We start from the raw sequence: 12,636 nt of genomic DNA on the forward strand, positions 1-12,636 counted from the left end.
AGGAAAAATTGGGCTAGCTTGAAATTCCCCTGGACAAGGAACTTTTAAAATAAGTACAGTAGGCCTACTGCTAATTGTCCTGGTCTGGACCTGTGTGAGACTCCAGGAGCTGATCCAGGCTGTGATGGATTATGTAGGACGGTCAATTAGGGCTTGTGACATAGTGTGCAGCCCACACTTTAGAAAGGGTGCCCCTTTATTTGAAAAATTGAGGAAAGGGTGAAGGTTGATCACTTTTATCATTCAAAAATCCCTGATTTATACTCTTTTATAAACCTGCAAATGATTTTGAGATTTGAAATATGTCATAAAGAAATTGTTTTGGTTTAAAGAGTAAAGAGGGCTATTCTAGTCTACTTTTTTTGCCAATGACAAATATTTGTTCACAAGGAGAATATTTTATGAAATTTGAGATCAAATAACTCTATAGCTCCTGCAATTAGAGCCCAAACTTGTTTTTCAATTCATACTGATTGTGTTTCATTTAAAATTAAATACAAACTACCGTACACCTATATTTTTTATTATGAATATAAAATACATTCCAATTTTTTTACAAGGAAGCTTCTTAAATTGCAAAAATTAATAAGCCATGATAATTTCCTTCAAGATTGCAGTGTCCCCAACCAGGCTGTGACTTGGCAGGGTTGCCAAAAATGTTTAGCCCAATTGCGTGTCAAATTGCAGAAAAGTCACCCAATTTGTCTCTTAAAATCACTTGAGTTTCTATAGAAGAGGCCTGGAAGGTAAGTACTCAAGTTTGGTTTGGGTAGGCGTGTGCCGCCGAGATTTTGAAAGGGGCCATCAATACCAGTTTTTAAAGAATTTTGGACCCATCGATATACTAAAATTCAAAATTTTCTGCCAAATTTAACTGAAATTTTTACAAATTTTCCTCCAAATTTTGGCGAAATTTCAAAAATGTTGGCTACAATGAGGAAAATTGGGCTATTTTCCCAAAAAAAATTGAGAAAATTTTTAAAAAAGCACCCATCCATATACCAAAATTGGCCTAGAAAAAGGGGTCATTGACAGCCCTCGAATTAAGGATCTGAAGGGGCACGGCAACTTTTTTAGGGCAAGTTGGTAATTGCCTTGGATTTACACTGAAAAGGCAAGGCAGCACGGCAGTTTGTAATATTTCAAGAGGGCATCATGGCAACTGTTGAAAATTTGAGAAGGGCACCAAGGCAATTTCTCAAAAGTGAAGAAAACACACACAAACATAGATAGATGATTTTATAATGAAGGGGCAGGGCTGGGGCACCGATGGCAACTTCATTAGAGGGCACGACAAGTGACTGCCTTGGGTAAAGGACATATTTTGAGGGCATTACGGCGGTGGGGATAGGCACCCACGGCAAAATGCCATGGGTGCCGTGGGTTAATTCGAGGGCTGGTCATTGATATACCTAAAGGCTGAAAATGCTACTATCTACATTGTATTTTTGCAGTACATCCCCGTGTTCATTTGTACTGATGAGTAAACCCTGGTGGGAACAGGATTTCTAAACTTACAGGAGCCAGTATCGAAATGCAGCCTAATTTTTCTCTTAACTGTAGGTTTCTATGGAAAGGAATCTAAAAATCACAGGACCAAAGAACTTTGAATTAGCTCAATTTTTCTCTATAACGAGTGCTTTAATTTCAATGTGATGGTTATAGTAGTTTAAAGTAGCTTTGAAAATCATCAAAAGTAGCCCAATTGGGCTCCTAAATTGTGGGTTCTGGTAACCCTGTGACTTGGTGGTATTTGCTAGTACAAGTAATCAAGTGCGATGATCTCAAATATGCTCATAGTCAAGACACAGTTCATTGACCTCCATACCTTTATACACATATTATATGACCTTTGAATATGTTAGGTACAAAAACTCATACTCCTCAACTTGAGGTGGAATTTTGAGCTACATGCATTTGAATGGAGGCTATTGAACTTTGTGTTTGGATATCAGATGATTTTGGATTGTGGTGAATAGGACATGAGTAGGCAAACTGGTGCTTAATTGCTGTTAATTAATTGCCTGTCAAACAATTCCCTCCGCTTCTTCCATGTGAACGGTTGAAACATGCTGAAAGCTAGTAATAGGTTATAAAGCCCTATGATTGAATTGCCCTTTCGATTGTAAAAATTTGATTAGATTCAAAATTTATGGGGTTTTTTTAATTTTTTAATTTTGTTGTTTGTCCTGGCAATCTGCCTTTCTCTAGAACTGTCTTCCCAGAGGAGCATTAACTTGGCTTTATTAGAGCTATTTCTCTCATTCTCTTTGGATCATTTTGCTTTCTATCTTTCTTACTGTCTCAACGTCTGTCTTTCTCTGTGTCTTTCAATCTTCTTTTTCTGTCTTCTTTTGTGCCACTTCTCTAGCTTTACCTGAATTTTCTTTCTGTCTTTCTCCTTTCTGATTTTTCCATTATATGCTTTTTCTGCTGTTGTTCTTTGTCTTACCCTGTGACAAAATTGGCACTAAAATATTAAATACCATTTAAACTGTTTCAAAGTCCGAACTCTTTCTATATTTGCAATATTTCTGCTTATTTACTTTTTATGCTAAAATTTTGTGTATAAATATTGCCCAATGAATAACTTATTCATTGGGCAATATTTCCTGTATGTGCCACATATAATAACCTTCTTCTTACAAGAAAACTGAAAGGAAATCAGGTGGTGTACTGTTCAGCATATCAAATTTACTAAATTCAGTGATTTCCTTTCTTGGCCGTGTAATTGAATGGAATTATTTTGAAACTTTAAAACGCTCCTAAAACTAAAATAATATTATTACAAACTAAAACTATTACGGTGCGACAATGAACCCAACTAACTTATCTTTGAAATGAATTTTAATTCATTTCAAAGATAAGTTAGTTGGGTTAAAAATACTGTAAGAACATTCATGAATAATTACTGATTGAATGACGCATTTATAACAGTGTGCCCACGGTTTTCCTAAGCATGTGTTTCAAATACAAATGAATGTCAGCATAAATGGGGGTGAGTGCAAATCAAGAGCAAGAGTTCATTTTTTCATTCTTTTCTGAAACTGACTTCAATGTATTTCCACTGAGTTCGTCAGGTAAGCGTGTGTTAAGATGATGTAAACGTTCTTACCAAACTCGTGGCAGGTATGCGGGTGCATCGTTTGGGGTTAGGATTTTTGTTCTATATTCTGCATTAAAATTTGAATTTCTGGCTTGTGTATCAAATTCTATCCCCAGTAGTTTTAAATGAACAAATCCGATTACGTCAGCTGCAACAAGGATGGAATTTCCCATGAGCAGGATTGCCGTTTATATTGCAGCAAAAATCTGGATCTTGGCCATGTGCCCCAAATTCTCATCAAACAGAACAAAGGACTAAGTTACATGTTTGTATTCAAACATTAGTGAACTGACCAGGATGAAGGTTAGTGTTTGTGGCACACACCGCCTGAGGAAATATTCAGTTTAAAGATGCCAGAATTGTTTTGTGTAAAATATTGTATTTTTATCTGAAGTTGTAACACAGCTCTTAGGTACTTTCCCAGGGGTTAATCACCAAAAGATATCTTGAATGATCCTGTGCACATATTTTTAAAATTCTGAGCTAGCCGTGAAGCACAACAGTGGTCCAATCGGTGTCATGCAACAAGCAAGTTGATCAAAGTGTTTCAACCCTGAAGAATCATGAGCAGACTGGAGAGGGACCCTCCAAAGGTCACCTGCTCAAGCCATGCATGTTGGTAATACAGACAGCAAAATAATTAAGGTACCAGTTATTGTCACCCTGCTATCCTAAACACAGACCTAATGTCATACTTAAAACCAGCAGCCGATAGATGCATCTTTAAGCTTGGATTTAAGACTTCATTTTTGTTGAAATCGGTCAAGAAATAAAGGAAAACCAGCTAATTCAAAAGTTGCAGATTACTTCATCATTAGATGCCCTTTTGATTTGTACATGTTCTACTAGCGCTGTGATTTCTTGGGTTTTCAATCACTGTTTCATTAATTCTCAACCAATTTCAACAACTGAGGTCTTAAATCAAAGCTAAAGGGTACAGGTTGTCAGGTATTGGCTTAATTTTGACTTTAATTTGTCTTTGTTGAGGCTAGGGATGAACATAACTGGTACCTGAATTCTCTTGCTGTTCAGGTTCTAGTTCTACACGTAACAGGTTCCACACTGTTACCAGCTTTTGTCAACACCACGTCACAGTTAATCAGCACACAAAGCTGCACCCTAACCTCAACAATGGCGTCACTGGTCCAATTGATTGCTAAAATACTTGCAGTATATACCACTTACCAGCTTTCTTTCCTAATTGTTGCCAGGTTTAGTACATAGATCTACAGCCTCCTACAGCGTAAACACAGAAGTGGGGATCTGAATCGCTAACTGAATATCACATCATGAAATACCTTGGCAGCTCATTCGCTGAACAGGATGCGTATCATTGCATGACCAAGGCATGAAGTGGTTCTTTTTACACGATAATCAGGACAAGCATATCAGCCGGTCATTGCCAGTGCAAAAGGACTTTACCAAGAACTATCGATTAGGTCTCCTTCTTACTTCCAGACTAGATTTAGGACTGCATTACACAATTGATCATCTACATGTGCTCACTACTGTCACATTATCACATGGGTTATCACAAGAAATTCTTGCGTCAACAAAAAATTTGTAGCAAATTCAAAACAAAAATACTAACTGCGCAGCGCCAGAAGTGGGTAAGCGCAATAGCTGCTCTGTGTACATTTGGCAATTTTCACACAGTACATTGTACTCATCTAGACACAAGGCAGCTATTGCACTTACCCACTTCTGGCACTGAGCAGTCGATATGATAATTAAGCATATCACTCCAGGTATCACAGGACAGCTTTGTCTAGTCACAAAATGTCAGCACGTGTTAAACCAGGAATTAAAAATACAAAATCTGAAATATCTGATGATAACATCAAGATGATGAAGATTTTGTGCACTGTCACATGTGACAATCTATGATAAGAATGTCTGAACTTACAACATATAAAGTATTTATAGAATCAATTTCATTTACCAGAATATGAAATGGAATTATATAAAAACCATGAGAATGTAAAAATTAATGAAAACCGTGACTTTATGGTATTTCATCTAACATATGGCGCAATGTAATTTTGCGATGTTAATCAGTCTGCAAGAACGTCAACAACGACTACAAAAACAGCCAGCACACATTTTCAAACACATGCCTTCTGCTGACAAAGCAAAATTGTAATGTTCTATTCTTGTTCATTTACCATGGAAGAACTGCAAGTAGTCAAAGGCAAGATTTATAGCCAGGCTACGGATGTGCATTTGAGCCCCAGGTCCTAGGTGCAGTCACGTAAAACTTGTTCTCATCAAAAGATCTACATGTAACTGCATGTATGTATTATAAGGGCAAAGACTACAACTACTGCACTGAAAATTCAGCAACTCAAGGCAAGTAGTTATTGATTTATTGATCAAATATTGGTTTTCCTCATTTTTGACTGTAACTCCACAACTGTTGTCTGTGCTGAAATAAAATTTCCAGTGCAGAAGTTGTAGTCCTTGCCCCTATACATATATCTTACTTGTCACCAATGCTCTATAATTTTTGACAAAAATGCAAAAATAGGCACAAAATTGGGCAGGGATCTAGTACCCCCTTAAGAAGGTTTTTGGCCCTTTTTATGGTGAATTTTCATCATCCAATTCCGGAAATGCAAAAAAAAAACTTCAATTTAATTTTTTTTACATTTCTGGATTTTTTTCATTGGTCAAATTTCCGGAATTCCTGCAGTTTCTGGAAGATTTACATCCCTGATAGTATGAATGGAGTAAATAAATTACAATCTCTCAAAGGTTGAGATACTAATTTACTCACAAGAACCACTAGGCCATCTGCACATGGACGGACTCTGCAAGATAGACTACAGATGAACTCATATGATCCAAGATGAAGCTTTCTCACCTTCTCACCCACTGTTGAACACCAGCAGGACCCAAGCACCAGGATGACACTGTTGATCACTCAAACCCAATTACAGCTTTATCAGGTTCACTTGATAGTGTCTAAACATTGATTTCTGCTGCTGAAAGTTAAAAAAAAAAGAATCTTTAATTCCATATGAGCTGTGAGAGATAAAAAACTAGTTTGCATCTGACATCACAAAGGCATTAGCCAGAGGGGTGTCCAGGTGTCATTTGGATGCCCTGTTTTCAATTTGGATACCCTAAAATTCTGATTTTTATAATGGAGTGGACACCCTGATTTTGTAGAATAAGGTATTTTTGACCATTCTGGACACCTAAAGACACCCCTCTGGCTAATTAATGCCTTGGACATCACATGTCAATCAAACTCAGAAACAATTTTTGTGTGATTTGTTGTGATGACTGAAATTCTGAAGACGGAGTGAGAAAATATAGTGCCGTATGAAGTTATGGCTAGTTTTTCACCTTCAAACATATATACAAACTGTCTCAAAAGATAGGTCTTAGTAATAAGAAACTTAAAAAAGTTAGTAAGGCACCATATCAACAATGCCTACAAAAGTTACTTTTTGCCTTGTTAAGTGAAATGCAATTGTTTTGATTAGGCAGCTTTTAGATGACGAAAGGCCTCATGTTCATACATTGTATAGTATGTACACACAGGCCTACCAATGTGTGTTCAGGATCACTGGTAATTGTATGCATTATGTTTTAAATGCATAGCTATATTTTAATACATGTTTTAAAAAGACACTTTATTTCAAACATCTAGAGATGATGTTTCATACTGTTGTACTTGTTGGTGTTTTTGGTAATTCTTTGAATGATATGATTGGGCACAAAAGGAATCCAAATGTTCTACATGTATTATTTTAGGAATATAAATACATAGGCCTGTACATACATGTGTGCTTTGTAAGAACATTGTATTTTGACAAGTTGACTTTTGTATCTACATGTAAATAGAGGGCACACTTGTTGATGCAGTAGAGTGGAAAGGGGGGTTTGTCTCGAAGAAACATTGCTCCTGGAAGTGTCAAGATTTCTTATAAAATGCAATTAAAACATTGTGTCTGGAGAGTGAACAATATAGTCACAACCCAAATTTAAGTGCTGAGGAAGTAGGTTAAAAAATAAATATGAATCTAAAGGTACCAGTGACCACAGGGTTTACTCGAGTTTACTTCGAATTTGCACATGATAGTTACGCATTCGATGCTTTAGTATGTTGCTATCATTTTTCGGTCGGACAGCGCTGCAATATACTGTTAATGTTGAAATTTGGATAAAAGTTATTTTGATGAGTCAACTGTATCTTTTGAGCAAGATTTGCCTATTTTGGACAGTCTAAATTTTTTGCTGAAGTGTAATTTTAGCAACATTTTTTATGCGATCGCCTGTTGTGAACGGCTGTGTTTGCTTCTGAACGTCCATTGCTTTACACGGTATCATGCTTCAGCAAATCCGACTATATTTTGAATGCAATGGTCTCTAGCCTAGAATGTGAAGCTATCGGTGAGCAAATTCTTGGCTAGACTTCTCGAGCAACACAGTACAGGGTTTGCCGACAAATATTTTTATAGGCTTGTTGGAAGCTCATCTGGCCCACAGGCCTTTTTATGGAATTTATCATGGATGGATTTTGTAATATGCCTAGTCGGAGTCCAAGTGTCCCAAAGTTACAATCACCACCAATTATTAAATTGCCTTGGGAACTTGGCAAGGGAGTTTAGAATTTTAAAGAAAACAAGACTTGAGAGGGCTGCATTCAAATTTTCAACAGAGGCAACACCGGCATTGGGTGTTTTATAATAGCTGGCAAGGTGGATAGATTTTGCATAGTTCTGCAAATTGGAGGTTCGCCTACATGTATATTGATCACTGTTGGAATCTAGCTCCTGAAGGTATCTTCAAAGATTGAGGCCTAAACCCATATTCACCTGTATTGACTTGTATTCATCCGTCTTCTCGAGCTCTGAAGTTAGGCTATGAAAGCCTATAAAATGCCCACCTTTAAAAACATCAAAATGTCACTGCATATATTTGTAGCCTAATAAAATGAGAAGGAGCTAAAAAACTGACTTCTGAATCTGAGCCAGTTAGGTCCAAATATGTACCAATTACCGCGTCAAAACAATACGTTTCCATATATTAGCATGAATTGCAGCGGTTTTGACATGACGCCCAAAAATAACATAGTTTAACAAATAAATAAGGACCTCCTTCACCGATTTTCGAAAAAGTCCAGATGATTATACATAATACTGTTTAGTGTTTACACTATTGTAATGTACTTTATCGTAAACAAAGATACTCTACAAAAATCAAGACTTTAGGTGCGGTATACATGTAGTCAAGGTCTTAGCCAGCCATGCGTCCACCAGTCTTTAAGACGGCCTAATCTAATTTTAGACGGGTGGATTTAATGGATTTTACAGATGTGATAGCTCTAAAACAGATGATTTTAAGGTCATATGAACTTGAGACTAATTCAGAGTGGCATGTAAAGGCCAAATAAGGACATATTTGACCCTAGTGACCCTTCCATGGGTATAGACAAGTTGTTTTATATTTGAGGGTCAAATTTTGGTGTCTGCTTGGACGGGTGGTTTCTGATTTCTGGCTAAGACTCTGCATGTAGTTTTGTCAAAATCCAAGATTTTGAATAAACCACAGGAACCGTCATTTTAAGGGGGTACTACACGCTAAACCCCTGGTCAATGGACTATAATTTTTGAGAAAAATGCAAAAATAGGCACAAAGTTGGGCAGGGTGTAGTACCCCCTTAATACGATGGAAATATTAGTCGAACACGTAGTCACGTACCGGTATGCAATGTTCATAACACAGCAGTACATACATGTTGTGCGGGACACATATACACACACCCCTGGGAATCATACCGTATACTATTACAACCGCCGGAGTAACATGCCATGATGTAGACCTATGCCAGGTGAATTCAAATTTGCCATCAAACTGCATCATTTTATATATCAAATTAAAGCCCTTGAGTAAAGAAAGCCAACACTGAAAACCTTTTTGTCATAGCACTTTCCGTAGCAAAGTTACATCTTGTCAAAGATTGACTTTCATCAAAAAGATTCTCCTAGCAAAATCCCCAAAACAGCATTACGGGGTGTTTCTAGATCTTAGTCTCATGACGATAGCACCTTTTTTAATGGAACTGCTATCAAAATCTCTCTGAAATTCCATGTGCGAGTCTCTCATCACCAAAAAAATCATATATTTGGGTCAAGTGAAGTACAGTATAGACAACATATTTATGAAGGTTTCCTTCTTAAAAAGCTTCTTTTTAATTTCAATGTAAATTTGTATTGCCGGTTTAGGCCATTTTGACTGACTAACAAATGTGTTAACTGAGGTTTCCCTGTGATACCTACATGATGCATTGGTGCTAGTATAGCCAAAATATTTAATTCTCGATCATGAAAGCCAAGCAGCCAACTTGGGTATGGACAGTAATTTGCGTCGAGCGTACTACGCAAAGACCAGCGCTTACGGCGCAAACACAGCTTTTGAGAATTAACCAATCACACGGTCGTTGCTAGGCAAGGTCAAGGTTCGGTCATGCATGTCGCGCGATCGTGTTATTCTATGAAAAGTACGCTGACGCAGAATGTACATACATGTACATCCTCTCATGATCGAGAATTTGTTATTTTGGCTATAGTACTAGACTAATTCCAATTTTCTTTGTTTTTTACCTCACTTGTTCGGCTCAAAATTAAAAATGGACATACATGTATCTGTCAGCTCAGTAAAAGCTAACATTTTATGGAAAATAAATAATCTATTTTTACAAAAATGTCATAATATGGCTTTAACATGTTTTATAAATTATAAGGCCAAGTAAAAATAAAACATGTTTCACGTCCGGTTTTCGAAAAAAAGGAGGAGGAGGGGGCTTTTTATTTTCTATTTTTTATCACAAAATTGGTGTAAATACCCATACTTAGAGCTGTTTTAGCGTATACAATAATGCCTGGAAAAGGAGGAGGCCCTTTTTATTTGTTGTTCTGAGAGTTATACCCCCTCCAATGATCACAAAACCTTCCTAAAATGTTTCTTGTATCTTAACAAGGCTATAGAAAGCATTCCAACTTCCTAGACATATTTTTTGAAAAGTTATAACTGAATTTCAGAAAATAAAAATATATTTGAGGAAACCTCAAAAAAGGAAGCGGGAGGGGACGTGAAACATGTTAATTTTTTTATTTTGCCTAATCAAATTTATGAAATTAAGTATTTCTTGGCCAAACTGGAACATGCGCATTGCGTCCATGTAGTGTAGGGCCCTACTACTACTACATGTACTATGGCGTGTACGCAGTGTAAAGGCGTGTGTATAGGCCTACTTTCTTCTGTACCGCGCTATATTCGCCTGTGATTATCGCGGAGCCACTAGCGTTCACAGTGTTCCAGTTTGGCCAAGAAATACTTAATTTGAATTTGATTATAATTCACATGATTCACAGTTTATACATTACAATCATTGTGATCTTCATCAATCAACATGATCAACAATAAATAATAACTATTATAATTATAATTAAATCACACGCGAATATAGCGCGGTACAGTGCAGAAGAAAGTATACATGCGTCTTGCACTGCCTCGACTGCGTACACGCTTAGCCTTATAGTCTGAGACTGAGTACTACTCACTACTACCAGAGAAAATAAAGGTAGAGAAGCGACACTCCGTACAATTAACGTGCAGACGGCCTATACCGATGTGAGGACAGAAAATGTGACTCTCCTGCTAGTCTCGGCGCGGGCCAGACTGTATGCGGTATGAACAAAAACATAATTAACTGGTTGTGTAGGAGACTAGCAGGAGAGTCACATTTTTCTGTCCTCTGCTGTCCTCCGGAGTGTCGCGGTCCTGCTACTACTAGCTACTGACTGACGCAACGCGCATGTTGATGATGTTCCACTTTCTTGGCCAAAAAATACTTCATTTGATTATAGTTTGTTTATGTTCCAATTCCATAATCAATCAATGGACCATAGCATGATGTTCTGTCAAAAATAAAGGTCGGTCAACCGGTCATTTCAGCAAAGTCATGTCATGCATGCGCATGCATCATCAGTACGTGCAGTCCATGGCAGTGACACAGATGACAGTCAGTGTGTGTAACAAATATGGTAAACATGATTGATGTATTTTTGTAAACAAAACAAAAAGGCTTACAAAAGTACAGAAAATACTGCAACTAAATAATCTCATGAATCTCGAATAATACCGTATCATCTCGGTACAATTAATGATCACTTACAATTTCCGCCATTATTAACCTTCTTGCGATACTTTCATTATTCCAAAAAAATGACATCTGATACCACTCACACTATGACCGGTTACAGGCTGTATAGTATCTTCCGCTTTTCCGCATGCGCAAAATACAATGAATAACGAGCCAACAAACTATAGATGAAACATCACCTGCTATTGGCTAATTAAAGTGGCGTTTACATTCACTACTGGTATAATTTTGACCAATGATGATGGGCGTGATAAAATGATTTTCCGATAATTGATTAGGGATCATGGCATGCTCTATTTTAGAAAACAAAGTTCAGAATGGCCTATATTGCCGATAATATGTTGTTGATTGTGGTGTTAGAATGAGGCTTTATAGTTTGTTCACTTGAAACAATACACACGGATGATTCAGCATTTCATCAAGGTTATATCAAAAGTGTGCCACGAACTTTGTAACCACAAACCGCTACTGACCTTGACTTTAGCACCTCACTGCATCGATTGCGGATCGATCACGTATCTGCCAAAAGAGGGGTCACTGGTCAGCGTCACAGGGGCTGTGCAGTCAACTGCAGTGTGCAGTAATTATAATTATGAGCCCTAGATCCCGGCCCCCAACTCAACACAAAAGTTAGCAACCATGAGAGTTACCAAATCTTTTAAAGACCCCCTTTGCGATTTTTCATTTAATCGAGGACACAATTTGGACAAAACAACCCCTTTTTTGTGGTTTTCAATGACTAGAATTTCCACTAGGCCCTACCCCTTTTCAATGACTAGAATTTCAAACACCCCTTTTCATCAGTTAGTGATATTGACATGGGCCTAACAGCTCCTAACTTAATACCAGATTTTCTCAAGTAGGCCTATAGGCCTAGGGGTCTACCCCTTTTATCCAAATTTCGTGGACAGTGCAAATTTCGCGGACTCAATGTCCAAATAAAATACCTCCTATTTTCCCAATTCCGGAACCTCAAAAAAATGACTTCGTTCATCCCCCACTAGGCCTACATACAAGGTTTGACACCCGTAGGTAGGCCTAGTAACTTAGTAAGTATGGACCCTCTACATCACTGCTAGGTAGGTACACACTTAAAACTACGGGGTCAAAAATGACCCAAACAGGGTCATTTTGACCCCAACATAGTTATCAACTAAACACCATACCACTAACGGGGTTATTTTGACCCCATTGGTCGGGGTCATTGCAATGACTACGTATTTGGGTCAAATAGTAGGCCTAACCCCATTGGGGTCAAAATATTACCACATTTCGGGGTCAAATGAAATGACCCCTTCAAAAGGGTTGCCTTATTGGGTTACTTAATGACCTCATTTCGGGGTCAAATGAAATG

At 37.6% G+C, this 12,636-nt stretch overlaps 1 protein-coding gene across 2 annotated transcripts in view; it reads right to left on the minus strand.

Moving 5' to 3' along the window:
* LOC140145862 (kelch-like ECH-associated protein 1) overlaps positions 1-11,407 on the minus strand; it is an 87,030-nt gene extending 75,623 nt beyond the window's left edge. Inside the window, exons 1-2 of one of the 2 annotated variants that reach the window (XM_072167551.1) lie at positions 11,295-11,407; positions 5,970-6,090 (exon numbers count right to left, since the gene is read on the minus strand). The gene's annotated coding sequence lies outside the window, so the exon portion shown is untranslated. Of the gene's footprint in view, positions 1-5,882; positions 6,091-11,294 lie in introns of both variants that reach the window. The other variant, XM_072167550.1, reaches the window with a different exon arrangement.
* Positions 11,408-12,636: the final 1,229 nt, after the last annotated feature.

The sequence above is a fragment of the Amphiura filiformis genome, chromosome 2 (assembly GCF_039555335.1).
Source record: "Amphiura filiformis chromosome 2, Afil_fr2py, whole genome shotgun sequence".
In the NCBI taxonomy this organism is placed as follows: Eukaryota; Metazoa; Echinodermata; class Ophiuroidea; order Amphilepidida; family Amphiuridae; genus Amphiura; species Amphiura filiformis.